The 19,596-nt window shown below is 37.4% G+C and overlaps 1 non-coding gene across 1 annotated transcript; it reads left to right on the top strand.

Annotated features, from left to right (window-relative positions):
- The first annotated feature begins 18,730 nt into the window (after positions 1-18,730).
- Positions 18,731-18,786, top strand: MIR137A (microRNA mir-137a). Its single transcript, NR_032175.1, has one exon. It is a non-coding gene; the product is annotated as a microRNA mir-137a (primary transcript).
- The last annotated feature ends 810 nt before the right edge of the window (positions 18,787-19,596 follow it).

Raw genomic sequence — 19,596 nt, 5'->3', positions numbered from 1 at the left:
GGTTTTGATTGTATAATATTAAAGCTTTAGAAAAAAATCTAAAAAATATTTGTTAGCAAAGTTTTTTTAAATTACATATAAGGAATTCACTCAAATTTATAATAAAAATACTCATTCCCCAGTTGACAGTCTTTAAAATATGAACAGACACTTCTCAAGTCAAGACATCCAGGTTATTTATAGACACAGGGATAAAATGTTTTATATTACTATTAATTAAGGAAATGCAAATTAAAGTTGTTAATGATCTCTTAATTGCCAAATCTAATCTTTTCTCAGTCTTTATCCTTCTTGGTCTCTCTGTAGCCTTTTAAATTGTGATCACTCTTGACATTGTTGTTCATTATGTTCTTGATGAACTCTTCTTTCTACTTTTTCATGATATTACCCTCTTGGTTCTACTCTTACCTGGCTAGTCCTTCAGTTTCTTTTTTTGCACAATATTCACCCATGTCATGCTGACTAACAATGGATGTTTCTATTCTAGATTCCTCTTCCTTTCTCCCTCTATAATATTTCACTAGTTTCAATAGTTCATATAGATTTAATTATCATCTTTGTGCTCATAATTCTCAAATCTCATTTTCCAGTCTTAACTGCTCTGCTGACTGCTTGTATCACATTTCCAACTTATTAGGTGTATATGGGACATCTCAAACTGGATGTCCTATAGACATCTTAAACTCAACAATCCAAAACTAAAGGTATTATTTTTTGCTCAAGATCCAAACTACCCTATAAATGATTAGATGTCATCCAACTTTCCAGTGACCCAAATTCTCAACCTAGTTATCATCCTTGAAACCTCATTCTCTTCCATTCTCTAACCAAATCCTCTAGCTCTTACCCTCATAACATTTCTCCGAAATGCCTCTTTATTTTCTGGGACAATACCACCACCCTGATGCAAGCCCTTATCACCTAATGCCTGATTATTTCCTGATAATTGGCCTTACAACCCTAAGTCTCTCTATATTCCTACCCATTATCTTTTTATTTATTTATCTTTCCTCTTGATAAGGTGTATGATATTGATCTAACCTGACTTTTTTCCATCTATTCTTCTTTTAAAGTGATCTTCCTAAAGCCAAGGTTATCCTCCTACTGAATGAAGTTCAAAAGGCTTTTCATAAACTGCTCTCCCTAATTTTCCAGTCTGCTTACACTTTACATTTCCTTTCCAATGCATGATTTGCAATTCAGTGACACTGACCTACTCCCAGTAGTATAGTGAATAGAATTCCTGGCCAGCAGTCAGAAGACCTGGGTTCAGATCTCCAACCCTTATTTGCTGTGTGACCATAGACAAATCACTTAACTTTTGTTTATCCCAATTTCCTCAATGGAGATGATAATAATAATATCTATCTCACAATGTTGCTATGAGGATTAAAAGAGATACTCTTTGTAAAGTAGTTAGCACAGTGCCTGGAATATAGTGAGTACTATATAATTATTAGCTATTATTAGTTTCTCCATTCCTGGAATGCTCTCCCTCTTCATTTCTACCTCCTGGTTTTCCTGGCCTCTTTCAAGTACCAAGTGAAATTCCACCTTCTACAGGAAGGTTATATCCAGAACACTATAAACTTCTTTGTAAATAGGAATTATTCCTTTTTTTGTTTTTCTTAGTTTCCCAAAGCTTAGTACAATTTTGAGGATATCATTATGCATTTAATAAATGTTTTTTGACTAAGGTTCCATCTCAAATTGAGCAGAATAGAAAAAAATTGACTAAAAAAAAGAAAGTGTAAATTTGTTGGAGGCACTGGAAACAGAGACATGCTCACTCTAGGTGGACCTATGAATGGATACAACCATTCTGGAAAACAATTTGGAATTACACAAAAAAAGGTTAAAAAACATTTCATATCCTTTGACTATGCTACTGGTAGGCCTAGAACCAAATAAGATCAAAGAAAGAGGGAAAGGTCCTTTATGTACAAAAATATTTATATCAGCTCTCTTGGTGGAGGCAAAATTTTGGAAACCAAGAAGATATTTATTCATTGTGAAATGGTTGAATAAGTGATGGTATGTAAATATGATGGAATACTACTCTATATAAGAAATGGAGAAATTAATGATTTCAAAAAATAATGAAACTATTCAGAGTGAAGTAACCAAAATTCTGAGGAATAATTTTTATTATAACAAACATTGTAAGGATTTTTATTAACTGATATGAACAGAACCAGGAGAACAATTCATATAGTAATAATGACACTAAATCAACTTTGAAATATGTAAGAAATATGACCACTTATGGTTCTAAAGGGCTGATTGTGAACCATATTAACCATTTTAGAGATATGATGATAGATTTAAGGTACAAAATTCTATACAAGATAGATAGATAGATTGATAGATAGATGATAGTTTTGTATTCTACCATCTAAGAAATTTATTTGTTTATTGAATTTTTCACACCCCATCCTTTACACATTTATGAGAATCATGGGAAAAGGGCATTTTAAAACTAAAACCCTATATAATTGGGAATTATTAAAATATAAGCTCCTGGACATAGGGGCTGTTTTTCTTTCTTTTCTATTTTTATTTTCAACACCTAGAATAATGCCATACACTCAGAAGGTTCTAAATGCTTGTTGAGTTGAATGGTGGGGATAGACTCCTTACTAGAAATATAAATATCTATATTTTCAAGTTTGTTTTTTAACTCAGTAAAGGACAAGAAAAAATTGACATTCATTTACCTGAATCTTTTTTTTTAATTCCTTACTTTTTGTCTTGGAATATATGTTTCCAAGACCAAAGATCAATAAGGTTAGTCAGATTTAAAGTCATTTCCTCTCAACTAATGGCCTGGCACTTTACCCTCTGAGCTACCCCCCTTTCTCAACCTGAATTTTTTTAAAGATGCTACTATGAAGCAAATATCATTTCACATGGATACAAATCATTTCTGTTTCTCAAAGCAATTTTTACCTAAGGCTCCTCTCTTGAATATAATATTTACCTGAACCTTAAAAGCTGAAAAAATGAATACAATATCTTAATATTAAAAATAAAAATCTTACATGTGACAAAATGTTTCTAGAGAAGACCTTTTCTCACACTGGATTTCATTTAATATCAGGAAACTATTATCCTGAATTATTTGTTTTCAAAGCAGGAAGCATTTATCCTTTGGCAGTGTTCAAATGGCTTTATTTCAATTACGTAAGACCATAAATAAACACAAATAAAAGAGATTAATGGGCAATGGTGTGATTGAGTGACAGTCGTTAACTACATCTTGCTTTATTGAAAGAAAAAAAAAGTTCTCCCTGACTTACATTCCATTAACACTACATCCTAATTATCTTGGTTTCATTCTGTCAGGAACAGGCTTATTTCCTTAGAATGAGTTCTTATGGGTGGATTTTCAAATGCAGTTCACAATTAAGGCCTAAATGACATGAGAATGGAGTTCCAATGGATAGTTTGTGGGCATAGTTTTAAAATGATCACATTTCCAAAATGCTTGTGCAAATCTTCAACCAAAGGTAGCACTCCATTATAGGGGACAGGGGAGAAATTGAATGTTGAAGTTCAAATTCATTTAATAATTAGAAGGGACATTGATTTCCAAATGTAGAGGATTTGACAGTAAGAAAATGACAGAAATTCCTCTCCACAGTGAATTATAAATGTCAAATTACTGGTATGCATGTAGAAAAGTATGTAGCTATTAGAAACCCGACTCGGCATTCATGTGAAGTATTCCTGCCTTTATCATTGCCTTATATCCCTCTAAGGTGTTCTGTCATTCACTGTCAAATTTCCAGAGGAAGATTATAAGACACATGTCAGATAAGTGTCCAAAGCTTTCCAGGTTCCGGACATACCAAGGTACTTTTGTATTTTGAAATATTTCACTATATTAATTGAGAGGTCTTCTTGGTTATTACAAATCAGCATACCTTGAGTAAGGGATATAATCTGCTTTAGCATATGCAAAATGCAGTGGAGGGGGCAATCAGAGTGCTTCTAGATTGTATATGGACTGAAGATGCTGTCAAAGTGTCACTGAATGAATGAAATGAAACAATGAAAAGGATGTTAACTAAATTTTGATGTGCAGGGACATGTGCTTAATTTGCAAAATGCTTTGTTTAATTAAAAGGTAAATACCACTTACAATTCTTCCTGATGACAAATTTGGAGCAGAAACAACACCTACAGTGTCTTCAAACTGCCTGCAGAATTTATTGGATACATTTGTTCAATTAAAGAAAACATATTTGGGGAAAAATATTTTTTTCATTTGTTTTTAAATAGGAACTGCTTTATTGTAGATAAACATTATTCCTAGAGTATAAAGTCTAGTCAAATATAGGGCAAAAGATACATTGTCATATATCTACTACACAACAAGGAAGCCTAAGGGCTTTCTGAGAAAAAAGTTTTCCTTCACACCCCTTACCCCCAGGTTGATAGTTTTGCTTTTTTTTTTTCTTCCATGTAGGGATCTATCCAAAAGAGCAATATAGCTTGCAGTTAGTTCACCCCATAGAAATGGTAACCTGAGCTGCAACATTTTGGGAATCTTACATAATTGTTCCACACCCTTATCCAGTGCTTAAATCAGATTAAAGGATTTGAGATCTAGAGTCTCCTTTATTTAAAATTTGTTATACTTCAGAAGTAGTTTAAAAAAGGATAATATGACATAGTGTTGCCAGTTGGGCAGAAGGTGGGAAAGGGAAAGAAGGAATGCCTCCTTTTCTGTCAATTATATATAGTTTTCCATTCTTTGAAAATTAAAAAGATGGCAACTTAAATCTTTGTCTCTCTTATTATTCAGTTATGCATTTGTGAAGTTTAGAATTCATCCTTCAATGTAGGGAATGGAATAAATCATATTTTTAAAGTTTCTTTCTAGTCTTGTGTCCATATATTCTTTGCTTAATCTTGCCATACAACCTGCTAGCACCATTAAATGTATTTTTTGCAAGAGACTCAATGACCTTTAATGAAGCACCAAATTGGCAAGTGCTGAAGAGACATCTCAGAATTCCCATCTCCCTGGAAATCCTTTCTTTTATATAACCAAGACCTACAAATTTAAGAAATGGGACTATTGCCTAGCCATTTAACTAGCCTTAGAAATAAAATTATTCAACTAGAGGTCTTTTCTGAAATGGCAACTCTTACAAAACTATTTTTCACCCTGAGGGGCTAGTAATCAGAGGAGGAATATATTAAACTCCTCTAATAATTTCAATAGTCTCTTTTCTTAATCCATTTTCTGCTCTCCCTGTGGGGACATAAAACAAAAATTCTTTCCTTTATTATTTTATACTAAAAACATGCATAGCACTTTAGATTTGGGGTTAAAGGAACATTACAGAGGAATAAATAAATCCTAAGTGCTCAAATGATTTGGAAAAATCTTAGAGGTAGTAAATGAAAAGAAATAGGATTTGAAAGCATATTCTCTGATACAAGAGTCAATGTTCTTTCCACCTAACCAGACAGAAAGGGGATGAGATAGGATCAGGAGAGGAAAGAGGGAATTGTTGCACATATAATTGAGACTCTTGCAATTGGTAGAATCTCTCTTGGAGGAGCAGCAGGGACTAGCAGAGAGTTTAGGGAAGTGATGGCAAATCTGTTAAAGATCAAGTGACCAAACTGCAACCCTCATGCCTCATGTGAGCCCCACATCTTACCCCAGACAGGGGAGGGTGGAAGGATTCCCATTGAGTTGCTGGGCAGAGAGGCAGGTGATGAAAGAAATGTCCTTAGATGAATGTGGAGAGGAGGAGGGGAGCATGTGTGCCATAGGTTTGCCAACATAGGTTTAGGCTTTAAGTGAGGAGCAACTAGATTTATATCTTGCCTCAGATTCTATGAGCCAACTACTATTAATTATTTTGACCATGGCAAGTGATTAAATTGGATTTCTGTAACTTTCAATCTATCAATAATTTTTTTTAATCTTTTGCTTAGGTGCAAGCAAAGATGAATTTACACACATTTCCATTATTTGTATTTATCCTTTGGGGAAATTTTCCTTGAGTTGCTCTTGGGTCATGCCTTACTTAGTTGAAAGCTTAGTTCCCTATAGCTTCTAATGTTTCGATGATGATGATGATGATGATGATGATGATGATGATGATGATGATGATGATGATGATGATGATGATGACATCCTCTATAAGTCCATGTTCACAGTACTACTTTACTGGAATAGAATTGATTAGTATAAAATACATCATTCTATCAGTAAGTATTTAGTAAGCACCAATATATGTGACACAAACTGTCATGCAATGAGGATTCTAAGATAAACCAAATCATTTTTTTCCTGCTTTTGAGCTTATGGTTCTAACGGGGAATACTACTTGTAAAAAAACTTATACTGCCATATAAGGAACTGATGTAGTTTGAATGCAGATTGAAACATACCATTCTTCACTTTATTTCCTCCACAAATTTTTCTCTAGTGCAAGTGACATATGTCTTCTTTCACAACATGGAAATATATATTGTATGATAACACATGTACAACCTATGTCAAAATACTTGCCTTCTTGGGAAGGATTGGAAAGGAAGGAGAGAACATGGATCATAAAATGTTAGAAAACAAATATTGAAAACTGCTTCAACATGTAAAAGAAAGAAATTGTATTAACATTCAATCTGCATAAAAAATTAAAACCAACCAAAAAAAAAAACCCAGATAACTCTCCACATGATTATTTGAGGAAAAAGTACACTAATAACCAGGATGATCACAAAAGGGTTATATTGACTACCTGAAAATATTCAATTACTGTGGTTAAGGGTTGGTAAGTATCTCCATTACTAACCAGGCTTGAATGTAATTTTATTATTTTACCCTACTTCCCCCAAACTTCATTAGCTGTACATTTGGCAGGATACCACATGGATGTCTGTGTTTGGTCACCTTGAATAGCACAATACATAAAAAGGCATTACTGAAGAAAATATGCATTTATAAACCAAGAGAAATTAGGGTGGTTAGAGCTAAGACTGACACATTTTACCATTCAGGATTCAACAATTATATACTTACTACCAAAGAGGTAACCTGGTAGAGCAAGGCCAGAATTCAGATGACCCAGTTCCTTGTTCTGCCTCATCAACTATTTATCTTTGTATTATCTCCTAACCCAATTAGGAAGTAATAGGATTTAGAGCTGAAAAGGGGTTTAGAAAGTATTTGGTCCATCCCCTTTATTTTATAATTGTGATTTACCCAAAGTCACACAGATTGTATGAAGCAAAGCTAGAATCTGACCTCAGTCTCTTGCTCTGCATATTGAAGTGTTTGTAAGCTCTTGGCAGGTTGGGACTACTTCATTTTTGTCATTTTCTTCAGTACCTAATACAACTTATTGCACATAGTAGCTGTTTAATAAAGTCTTATGAGATTAAAGTACACAATTTCTAGAGTCTTATAGCTCTAAAATATTACGATTCTAATGTAAGCCCAAATGAACAAAAGAGATAAATCAAGTATGATAATTCTGAATTGAGATTAAGAATCATGGTTACAAAGGAGAGGAAAAATAAAACTAAAACCTCCAACTAGGCATAAATTTATTTAAAACTAAATTAAAATGTTGAAAAGTCACAGAGCTCCAATATGACAGGAGGCCATGTGGCCAAATAATTTACACAAATGAATGAGAACACAGAGAAGTATGGGCTGTTGTCCAACCATGTGAGGTTAGCTGGTTCATATGGCCTCCTTGTGAGTCATTCAACTCTACTGAAAATTGACGAAATCTTAAAATCTAGTTAAAAACAGATTTTGCACCTGAACTGAACTTTCTGACACAGAGTGAAGCAATCCTACAAAGTTGACTTTCAGTTCATTGTAAGTATGACTTACCTTGTGGGTGCCAGTCAAAAATATTTCATTAATTAATATCATATACATTTTTTTCCATTAAAGTCAGATCCCTGGAGACTTGTTTTGACATTTTTTTTTACTGTAACCATTCACAACTGTAAAGTAGAAATATGTGAATGAAGATGAAATTCACCAAAATGATGCTAGGTCTAAACTCCTTTGTGAACAAAAGCTTGCAGAAATGTAATGCTGAATGACTTTCATGGGGGAGTGACTAAGGTTATGCTGAGACAGGCCTTTCAGATATCTCTTTAACTGCTTTCAAGTAAAGCTGCTAGAGCTATTTTAGTCTTTTGTCATTTTTATAAGTCGTTTAATTCACCACAGAGAACAGCACTATTTCCACATTTACATTCTTCCAATATAAAAAAGGTATTCTCCATCAAAGTGGAAGGAAGCTTCTCTATTAGTATCTATATTATTTCAATGTTTTACAATTTTAACACTTTCAGAAAATATAAACCAAGCATCTTGTTTTTGTCCAAGCTAAATGGTTCACTTGAGGAAAATAATGTTTTCTCCATAATACCTTGATTATTTTCTGAATATAAAGTATTTTCCTCCCTTCATAGAGATCACAACTAAGAACTGAAATATTTACAAGTATAAATTAAATTTGTTTTCAAAGATATCCACTGGCTTTTGAGTCTGAAGGATTGGGTTCAATTCCAACCAGACTTATAATGGAATATATCATTTTATTTTTCTGATATTAAGGGCCTACATTTTTTAAAAGAGAAAGAAAATACTTGTAGTGCTTCATTGGACTGTTGTGAAAAGTAGTAGGTGAAGTAAATTTGTGAAGTAATTTTCAAATCTGAGTTATTATCATCATCTTCAGGATGAAACGAAATAATGTGAAGAATGCTTTGTAAATTTTGAAGTGCTATGTAAATATCCAACAGCAACATTGTTAGAGAAGTAATTTGTAGTCAAAAGAATTTAGTCTTAAACACCTCTTACTAGCTATGTGACAGGGTAAGTTCAATTATCTTTCTCAGACTCAAATTCATCATCTTTAAAATAAGAATAAAGGCAGATCCTTCACAGGATTTTTGTGAGGATCTAATTAAAAATTATAGTGTAAAATTCAGAATTCTGTTATTGTTGCCAGTGATGAAATCCTGCTCAAGTTTTCTTGGTCACTAGGGGTTGCATGCATGCTGGTTTAAATAAAAGAAACAAAAGAAATAGTTCCCCTTGTGGTATTGTTACTAGGTTCAAAAGTATTCCCCAATCTATATTCTGAACAAATTAAGAAAGGGAAAAAAATACATTTAGGAGAAGGGTGAGACAGAGATGTCTTTCTGGGTTCCACCTTCTTTTAACTATCAAAATCCCTTTGTTTTATTTCCTTTGGAAGGAACATGAAAAAAGGATGTCTGTAAATAACTTTGATTCCTCACTCACACTTCATTTAATGTTTGCCTGAACTTATGAAAAATTATTCCCTTTCTTCAAAGACAGAAAACGTCCACAGGCAATAGACACTACCGTATGTCACATTAATGCATAGCTACACCCTATCAGTAACTCGAGGTTGCCTAAGTAGGAAGAAACATTGCGGTTTCTAATAACCTTTACCGAAGAATATAGAGACTATCTGTCATTCAAAACAGATAGCCTACTTCAAGATTATAAACTCATTTCACAAATGCAATCCAGATGGTATCCCTTTTCCATCCAGAGTCAGGAACTGTCTAGAAGAGCAAAATACCCCATGGGTCTCCTAGATCCCTGAGGGAGGCACCGGGAAACAAAACCTCAGCAGTCTTCATCTTTGGCTATCAGGAGTCCAAGGAAGGAGTGTCTCCTTTCCAGATCTGGATTTAGGGCATCTGGCAGTGACTTATTGAATCCTACAACCCAGGGTGTGGTTTTGTAGTTTTGGCTAAGTATTTTTCTTTTAATGAGTACAGGAAAAGGAGAAAAGACCACATCTTCTTCCCCACCCCCACCCCCCACCCCAGTCCTCAGGGAGATTTTTTGCAGTCTTGCGACCTGAGGTCATTAGTCAACATTTCCTCTGGCAGCTAATGAAAAGCATCCAGAAACATGCCTATCAATAGCCCTCTTCCGGGCTTGGTTGCAGTGGGTTTGGTTTGGGAAGTGTGTGTCAGTCTGGGTTTCGATGTGTCTGGGCGCGCCGGCTGTGGGTATTTTCAAAAGCAGCGGGCGAGGAAGTCCATTTCCCCTCCTTCTCTCTCTCTTTCCCAGACCGCAGGCTGGCTGCCCAGCTGTGCCCGTGGCATCTGACCCGGGGCTGGAGGAGAGCCTGCACTAGCTTCTCCCAGCCTCTCCTCAGTTCTGGGCGTTTCCTGGAGATAAGCGCAGCGGAGGTTAGAAGGGTTGGGTAGCAGTCGTAATTTTAAATCTTCCCTCGAACCCCGAGGGGGAAGCGGGTAGGGGAGGTAGGCACGCGTGGGCGGGTTTGGGTCTGGGGAGGCGAGGTGAGGTGCGAGCTGGTTTTCTTCTGGGCGCTTCCTCCCTTCTGGCCAGCAGGGGGCTCCTTCGCTCTGCCTAAAAAGACTCGCTCTTCTAGGCTAGGGAGCAGAGTGGGAGGGGAGGAGAGAAAAGAAGATGGGGGAGGGGTTGGCTTGGGGAGGGGAGGGAAAGAATCGAACTGTGAGCACTAAGGTCTGTCCAGACCTCTCAGACACTTACCTGCAAAGTATATATTCGTCTTACCTACTTTCTCAAAACCAAACTTGCCACCTTGATCCTAAAGGCGAGTGCCTTTGGACTGTGGGTCAAAGAAGCCTCAGAATGGAGGATTTCTTGGGGGATGTATAGGAAACACTCCGATATCAGGGGAACATGATCCTGTTAGAGGGGGAAAGGAAAAAAAAAAGATCTTACATTGTGGTGAGCAATGTACAGATATTATGAATTCACACATTCTCATACACACGTAAGCTGTGGTTGTATCTGTATAATTTCTGGATATGCAATACGTACGCATAGTTAGTCAGCAATAATCTTAAACGTCTAGACTATTGATTTCACTTTTCGTTTTGACCAATAGCCTGGTTTTACCGAATCCGAGATATTTGACTGCTTTACTTTCTTCTCCCAGACTCTATTTTTCCTCATGCCACCTCAATCCAACAGCACTAACAGAGGCCACAGAGGCCGGGCACTGGGCGGTCTGATTCTGTTGAATATATGATGTGTCTAAAGCATTGCCCTTTATCTATGCTATGCCCTGCATCTCAATGGGCCAGGCGTTCACATCGTCCATCAGCCTACTAGCTATCTAAGCGCCCTGCAGGTTCCTGGGAGGGAGCGAGTTGTCAGAGAGGGATCAAAGAGCTGTCTTCATTTCCCTGGGGATTCGGTGGGGCTAATACTCTTTATGCACACTTTGTATCAAAAGCTAGGATGCACTCCTAGTCATCTGGAACAGTCTCTAGGAATGTCACTTCACTTGGCTTCGAGATAACTGAGAATTTGTATCCCCTCTTCCTGGTGTTATACAAGTTCTCTTTACTCTTACCAGTAGTGTTATTTACATCTCTTTAATGGTTCATGACTTGTTTGTCTAAACCTTGTTGTATAGTTTTTCTCCTCCTTTGAGTCTAAAAACCTCACTGAAAAGCTATGTTATTTGTTGTAGGACTTTACACATACATATGTGCATACATATATATAATGACACACACCCTAAAGTCAAAATTAATTTAATCATATAAAACATTTGTATCTGGTCAGCCTTTGCCTTAGATGGAGGAGTGGGGACTAGAAAGACCCAGTAACTCAAGTACACAAATACAAAATAATAATTATTATTGTTATTGTAATAGTAATCTATAGACTATTTCTTCACACAATGATCAACCTTCACTACTACACATTTTTTAAAGTTGTTGTGGCTTTGCCTTTGGTTTCCATTTCTGTATTATGCCATTTTAAAAATAATCATCATAAATAAGGGGAAACCCAAGAAGGAAGACTCTTGACTATTGCATTAGCTGAGAAATTACTAACCTAGAAATCACAAACTCTGCAGAGGGCTACTAACTTTTCCCAGGGTACCGTCATCTTAAATCTGGGCATCAACTCATTTTATCTGAGTTTCAATTAATGCAACATGTTCAATTAGCATTTAATTCAACTCATTTAAAGTGTTATGGCCCAAAAGCAAAACATGAGGCTAGGAGGTCAAAAGAAGATACTTTGTAACATGTTTTCCTTTTCTTTAAAAACAGCAAAGAAGTGTTGTTCTGATCTCAATGTATATATGCAATGAACAGTGTCCCTTCTCTGCTTAATATTTGTCTCTCCCAATTCTTAAGACAACAGCATGAGATTGGGAAAAGCAGGCTTACATTATTTTAAATATAGTTCTTAAATTCTTACATCCAGAAAATCCTCAAATTATTTTTTAAAAAAGCTCAATATACAATAAAAAGACCAACATCATAACATGTATTTCACTTTGGAAAAGATGAAAAGATTATCCTTTTTTCCTGAATGCTTTTATTGTGTAAACTAAAGGAAAGCAAGTAGTAGTTTGAGAAAGAAAACTCATCTTTCCAAGGAAGTGTCTTAGAAAAGCATTTCAAAATAACTTGAATCAAAGGAAATGTATTCTCCTTACTATTCATTTTTACTGCATATACATATGATCTCTAGTTTTTTGTTTAGTTGCAAGTGGAGTTCATTTTTAATTTGCTATTAGGGACATGGGACATTTTGCATAGCTATGTCTCATTGTTGAATGAAAGGAGAGTTTGAAGCTGTGGAAATATCACTACAGGAATAACACCTGCATGTGAAGAGTTAGATCAGTGACTTACAGATTTAAAAGACTGTCTTATCTGGCAACCAGACTTAGTTGCTTACCATAAATTGCATTATTATGAAATAATTGATGTTAATTATAATCTCTATTCCTTCAATAATAAAAAGAATAAATGGGTGGGGCCATGGAATAGTCAATGGGGAGGAAAAATAGATGAAATACAATTTCACATTGGAGAACAAATTTAAGTGTTCACATCATAGTGAAGGTGGGATTGCATAATAGGTTTTGCATGTATACATTTTCTTGAGTTATTTCAAAGTATATGCACAATATTGAGAAATTATTCAAGAAGCTTTTCCCTATTCGGAAAATAAGAATACCAACATCAGTACATTCTCTTTTGAGACCACCTGGCCTTTTTGGAAAAGAGGTAAAGATAAGTGAGAAAATGAGACTACTACATTACCAGCTTTAAGATGCTTCATATTTCAAAAACCAAACAAAACGAGCCTACTCCATAAAACATATCTCTTTGAAGTACAAAGAGCACCTATCCTTAAAACATGTTTTTCTTAATTTACTAGCGATCTCTAAATAAATAGTTTAAGCCGTAATGAAAACAAATCTAAAGCTAAAAAGTTGAATCTAGTTAAATATTGGGACAGCGTCTATATAACGTGACTGCCATAAATTTCCAGAGGATATAGAATAGTCTTGACTGTACTTTGAGCCTGACCTGCAGAGGGCAATAGCTTGACGCAAATGATAACAAAGGCTGCAGCAATATTAGACTCGAATCTGTGACTATGACCCAGGAATGCTGTGTAGGTTGGCAACAGTGCTTAATTAATGTATATTGAAACAAAAGATTGGGTAAATTGTTTGATTTGTCTTTGGGCTATATTTTAGGCTAATCTAATTCATAACTGTTAGGTTTATTCTAAAGAGATTACCAAAGTTCCAGGAGGCACATTCAGTTATCTCAAGAATTATCCTAAAGACTAATTGTTTTACCAGAATGTTGAGACAGATGCCTTAGGTTTTATTCTTTACCCAAAAAGGAGAGTTTAAAAACAAACATTTCATAATCATTCAAGTAGCTGACAAAGTACAGGAGAAAAATCTGTAGGTTTTAGATAATGTTCACAAAAAAGAATGTCAATAGCTATTAAGACCACTCCTCATGTGGCTAGCTATTGTCTGATTTCTCATAGCTTTTCACCCTCACTTTCAGCACCTCCAAAGAGGTCAGTGACTGGTTTATTTGCATTACGTCTTCATTTTCCTTATAATATATTGACCCACAGGAGTTACGATGTTAAAAGTTTTAAAGTTAAAGGGTAATTTTTTTCTTTATATTTCCAAAGATTTTTTTTTCCTACTAGTGATTCACAAGAATTTATCAGAGGCTCAGAAATTTTAATATGGATGAAAATACACTTTGTCTCCCCTCTTTTAGACTTTTACTCCCCCCCCCCCCACCACCACACACACTCCCAACATCTAGTCAGAAAAGATTAGAAATAGAGCAAAGGGGGGAGGGTGTGTAGGAGTGATTGCTGAGCTTTAAACTACTTCTCCCCTCTATTCATAAACCCCCAAATCATACTGAACTCAGATTATGTGGAAGCTCAGTGATCAGAAATGCCTTGCCCAAAAGTCATTCCCACTGCAAAAAGTCGAAAGGGCTTCTGGCTTTAAAGCAACATTGAGTCAGTCCTGATGGGATTAACTGCACTGAGTTTCTATATACTACACATGCTATGGACCTACTCTGATCACAGTAAGAAGTATATATGTATAATAGATTTTTAATATAGTTCCTGCACAGGAGTATTCTGGATCTTTCAGATGGTAAGGCTTGATCCTGATAAAAAAAACCTTTAAAAATATTCTTTTTCCCCCAGTGCAGTGAAAATATGATATCTATTTTTGCTTTTCTTTAAGGGCAAGTGATGGGAACTGCTTACACTAGGAAGGAAAATTTCATTTTTTCTCATTCTACTAAACGGTTTTGGTCGACATATGTTTGTTATCAGAGAGAGGTGCTGTGAACACAGAGCCATTTTCTTAGCAGCTTTTTGACTGTATGTTACCATAGTCCCACAAGGCATTGGTCCTTTCCCATTGGGAAGTCATGAATAAGAGACTATGAAGCTTGCACGTCAGATCTTCCTCAATTAATCCACCATTAGCATGTTTGGGATCCACTACTGGATGGGTAACAGCAGCTTTGGTGACTGTATGCTGTCCATGCCCAATTATGCTCTGCTAAAAATGAACTCTTTGCAGACCAATCTTCTTGAGCTGTCAGTGTTTTCCGTTTTCTTATTTTAACGTTTGTGTATAGTGGCAGGCGACAGATGGTGTAGATCAGATCGATTTGATTGCATTAGATGATTTTTTCCCTCCCCACTCCTTTCTGGAAGCTCGCATCAGCTGAAGGCTATCGCCTGGGACTCAGAAGCACGAGCAAGCCGCCGCCACGCGAAGGCACTGGGGCACAGCCAGCGAAAGGCACCGAGGTCCCTTCCCAGGGCTTGTTAACACAGTAACCCGGCACACGGCGGAAATCAGCTTTCACTGCCCAAAGCCTATCCCCAAAACACATCAGATGACTCCCTGGCTTTTACACACAGTTGGAGTTCTGCTTGAAACCTGGATTTAGAGGGTAAGCACTTCAATAGAGGTGGATTTGTGGCAGTTACTTTGCTATACCGCAAGGCAAATCTGAGCAAATGTAAAGGATGCAGTGTGTGCGAGTGAGTCTCTGTGTTTACATCGATAAATGTGCTTCTTTTTGCCTGCTAACCATTGAAAGAGAGTAATGTTCAGGGGGAAAAATGTATGTAGTGTTTTTCCATTGATTGTTAAACCACTATCATCGACCCTCCCCCCTTTTTCCCTCTCCCTGGTGTTTCCCCCTTTTTACATGATAATAATAATAATGTATTTCTGCTTCTGCTTAATTGGTTACTTCCATCAAACCGATAGCATCGCGGCGATGCCTTCTGTATATTTGACTGCAATTTACCAATCGTTTGACTGGGGTGAGTGTCCTGGAGGGGGGAAGGGATGGTTAGAATAGGGAGAAAGGAGAAAAAGTATTAGGGGCAGGCAGTCCTGGTGGTCCAGGGTGATCAAAGGTGCTAAAAGCACCCTACGTGGGGGGAAAAAATACCTCTAGCTATTGCAGAGCAGGAGGAATGTAGATTCTAATAAACATGGCTTGCAGGAATCGATGAACAAAGGTACTTAATGCGGACGTGAGCCTCCGCCAATATTGCTTTGCTAGTAGTACCCGAATATTCAAAAGCAAAGTGTAAGTTGATCAACATCTCCCTGATGCTATGGGCTTTTTCCTCCTCCTGTTGTTGTGTTGAGGGTGGAGAAGGGGGGAGGGAGGAAGGATGGGTGGGGGAAATCCGACAGCTTAAGGAGGTTTGAATTGAATATGCACCCAGCGGCAGTGGTCTCGTAGGAAATGGTGTTCTCGTAAGTCAGGCTGCCCCGCAGAAGCACTAGAGAGAGCTTTGGTTAGTGCTCAGAGCGTCAGTTCTGCTGCTAGTGCTGCCGGGAGCCTGCCAGGAACTGAGCTGTCCACTCGCCCAGGTGCTGAAGCTGTTGGACCATTTGGGTAGGTAGGAGAAAGGCTGTCACTGCATCGGAGGGAAGGAAGCTTAGGGATTGCGTGTTCTGGTTCCTTAACGTTCCTTTCTCCTCTCTCTCTCTCTCTCTCTCTCTCTCTCTCTCTCTCTCTCTCTCTCTCTCTCTCTCTCTCTCTCTCTCTCTCTCTCTCTCTCTCTCTCTCTCTCTCTCTCTCTCTCTCTCTCTCTCTCTCTCTCTCTCTCTCTCTCTCTCTCTCTCTCTCTCTCTCTCTCTCTGTTTGTGTGTGTGTCCTTTATTTCATTTGTGAGAAGACAAACCTAAAGGAAATTTCTGGGGTGGCATTAGCAAACGTTAGAAACCTCTGTGGGTATTTATGAGGTTCTTCTGATGACCCATGTATTGTCGTCTCTTGTGGGGCTTTATTTTCAGAGATAGCTTAAATGTTCTGGCAATGCTTATTAATCAAAAAGATTTTTTTTCTTTGAACAAGTCTTAAATATCCAGAGCAGTGTATTTATTGGCCTCAAATTAATATTAGTTTTGTTTAAATAAAACATATATACATTAAATGATTTGAGGTATTTTTTTTTTCTTCCTCGACTACTGCATTACTTTACCTAAGGGCTTTGGTTTCTAAGAGTTCAAGTTAAAGGAGACCTGTCAGCTTTCTGTCTTCTGGGGCATACTATCAGGGAATAGCCCTACAGTGTAGTTCTGCTGGGTGACAGTAGGAAAAATGTATATAACTGTTTGATTCTTCTGCATGTGCCTTCATACGGTGTGTGAAAAAGTACATTAAAGATAAGATAAAATAGTCACTGCTACTATTCTCCAGAGTTAATCTAGGGAACAAAGTAATTTAGCCATTAAAGACTAGGTCAGGAAAAACAAAAATTAATGTGACTTCTCTCTGCGAGGCAGCATTCAGGTCCAAGAAATAGCTAAGGTTCTTGCACAAGTGCTTGATTTAACAACATAAGGCAAATGCACTTACTGCTTTAAATTACAACCTGGTCAGTTGGAGATAACTTGGAGTAGTCAAATATGTGGTTGTTACATAATTATCCCCTTGTTAGGAAGCTGTTTACATAATTTGTAGAATTGAAGTGACTTCCCATGTTTTCCTGTTCCCTCCCCATTTCCATTCACATGGATGTCCTCCCATGTATTTGAGAGTTAAGGAAAACCAAATTGAGAACTTTCTAATGGAAGCACAACATATCTTGGGCAGTGACGTTACACTTGTCTGTTCCATTTAGTTAGTGAACAATAAACCCCTATTATCAGAATATCCGCGGCAGGATCTTAAGACAAAGCTTTTCCAGTAAGAGCCATATTGATCACAGAAGAGTCACAGAGCTACTCTCCCTGAAAGCTAGAATTGCAGCTACTTTAGGAATGAGTTTTGGTTATTTGTTTCTCATATGTAAAGATATATATGTATATATGTGTCATACGTGTATATATATGTATGTATGTATGTATGTAAATGTGTATATAATGGAGACCAGGTTCTAAAGGTCTTTCTGCTGAGGTACTCTCAACAGCTGCACAATAATGCATTTATAGTGTATATTAAAATGTGAGCTGTATAATCACACATTAGGGTACTACAAAATGATGCCTAAACCACTGAAATCTAAGCAGCTTGTCGACTCAGTGAGTTCTGATACTTACTCCTTTGCAGGAACTATGGGAAATGAGTTTAATTATTTTGTACTTTGACTTTTAAAAAATCATTAGATTATATTTCTCTAGGGACTTGGAAAGAAGAGATGCCTAATCTTGTAGATCTATAAGCATTTGATTTCAAGTGGTAAATTGAACAAGTGCTTATTTTCCATGATCCTAGACTTGAGAAAATACATTTCCAAAACACACCACTGAAAATTCTGCCCATGCGTGACTCTATCTTTATTTGAACTGCACTTCTTCCCCAACCTGCCTAGGCAAATATATTTGTAATATTTGTGTGCTTAACTATGCATGTCTTTTACAGGGATCTATTGCTGGCGGTGACACTCAATCAAAGCACCAAGAGTTGATGGATCACAGGGGGATATGAAGTCAAGCAAGTACAGAGGAAGAAATTAGTAAACCAGCAGGTAAAGTGGACATTGCTTTTGACTTTTACCTACTCCATAGCCTTGTGAAATAACCCCTACCTCATATGATAGTATCTATCCATAAAGATGCATACATTGTTTCTTTCCTTTGGCATTAAAAACTTGGTTCTGTGATTTGTCTTACAGAAATGGAAATGTATCATCCATTGGATTTGTGAAAGAAGCAGCTGAGCAACTCTTTGGATTCTTCTTTAGGGACATAGAGTTATGGATTTACTGACCCGATCAAGTCCAAAGGCAGCAGCAGGAGAATTAGGAGGAGGAGGAGGAGGAGGAGGAAGAAAAGGAGCAGCAGGAGCAGCAACAGCAGCAACAACAGCAGCTTCATCTTTCTGACTCTCTTCGGTGACGGGTATTCTTGGGTGGATAATACGGATTACGTTGTTATTGCTTAAGAATACGCGTAGTCGAGGAGAGTACCTGCAGCAGGCAGGCAGCATCGCCTCCTCCCAGATCAGGAACTGGCCTCTAAACTACTGTGGTTACCAAGGTAGCATCTTTTATTTATCTTTTCCTACTATCTACTTTATTTTGCCCTCTCCACAGTGTTAAGTGAACGCAAAGTTTCTTCCTACCACAGTAGTGCTCTGTCAGACACATGCCTTTTCTCAGGAGTGTGTGTGTGTGTGTGTGGGGGGGGGGTGGTGAGTAAATTATGGGAGGAGAGGTTGACATCTAAGAGAGAAGTGGTATTAGTTAGACAAGTCTCCATCTCAAGTCACAGGGGTATATCGTGTATTGAGGCAGTGGATGTGGGACAATACTGAGTCACTTCTCTATATGCTTTTCCTTAAGTTGTGAATTATTAAGGGGGAAAAAAAAAACCTGAGGTAATCGGGCAGATGTGGAGACTTTTGCATAGTAGAGAAGTGGGAAGGAGTCTTTGGGGAGAAGAATCCCTCCCGCAGCAATTCTGTGTGGTTCTGTTACTTCGTGAATCTGGTGCCAGGAGGCTGCAAGGAAGCTGTCCTTCTGTCGCCCCACCCCCTAGCTGTGTCACTCAGGCAGCCAGACATGGCGGCCGGGGCTGATGATGGGAAGGGAGGGGGAGTAGAGGTGGGAGGAGACGGAGGCTGTGTTGTAGGAGCAGGGTTGGGGCGTTGACGCCCCGTGCAACTTCCAGATGGAAGCATATCGGTTTGGATTCCCCGGGAAGGGGTGGAGGACCAGAATAATTAACTGGATTGGCTGTGTTGTGACATAGGATTGTAACTCTGCTTGTA

The sequence above is a fragment of the Monodelphis domestica genome, chromosome 2 (assembly GCF_027887165.1).
Source record: "Monodelphis domestica isolate mMonDom1 chromosome 2, mMonDom1.pri, whole genome shotgun sequence".
Lineage (NCBI taxonomy): Eukaryota > Metazoa > Chordata > Mammalia > Didelphimorphia > Didelphidae > Monodelphis > Monodelphis domestica.
The sequence above is the reverse complement of the archived record's forward strand: the minus strand, read 5'-3'. Positions and strand labels throughout refer to the sequence as shown.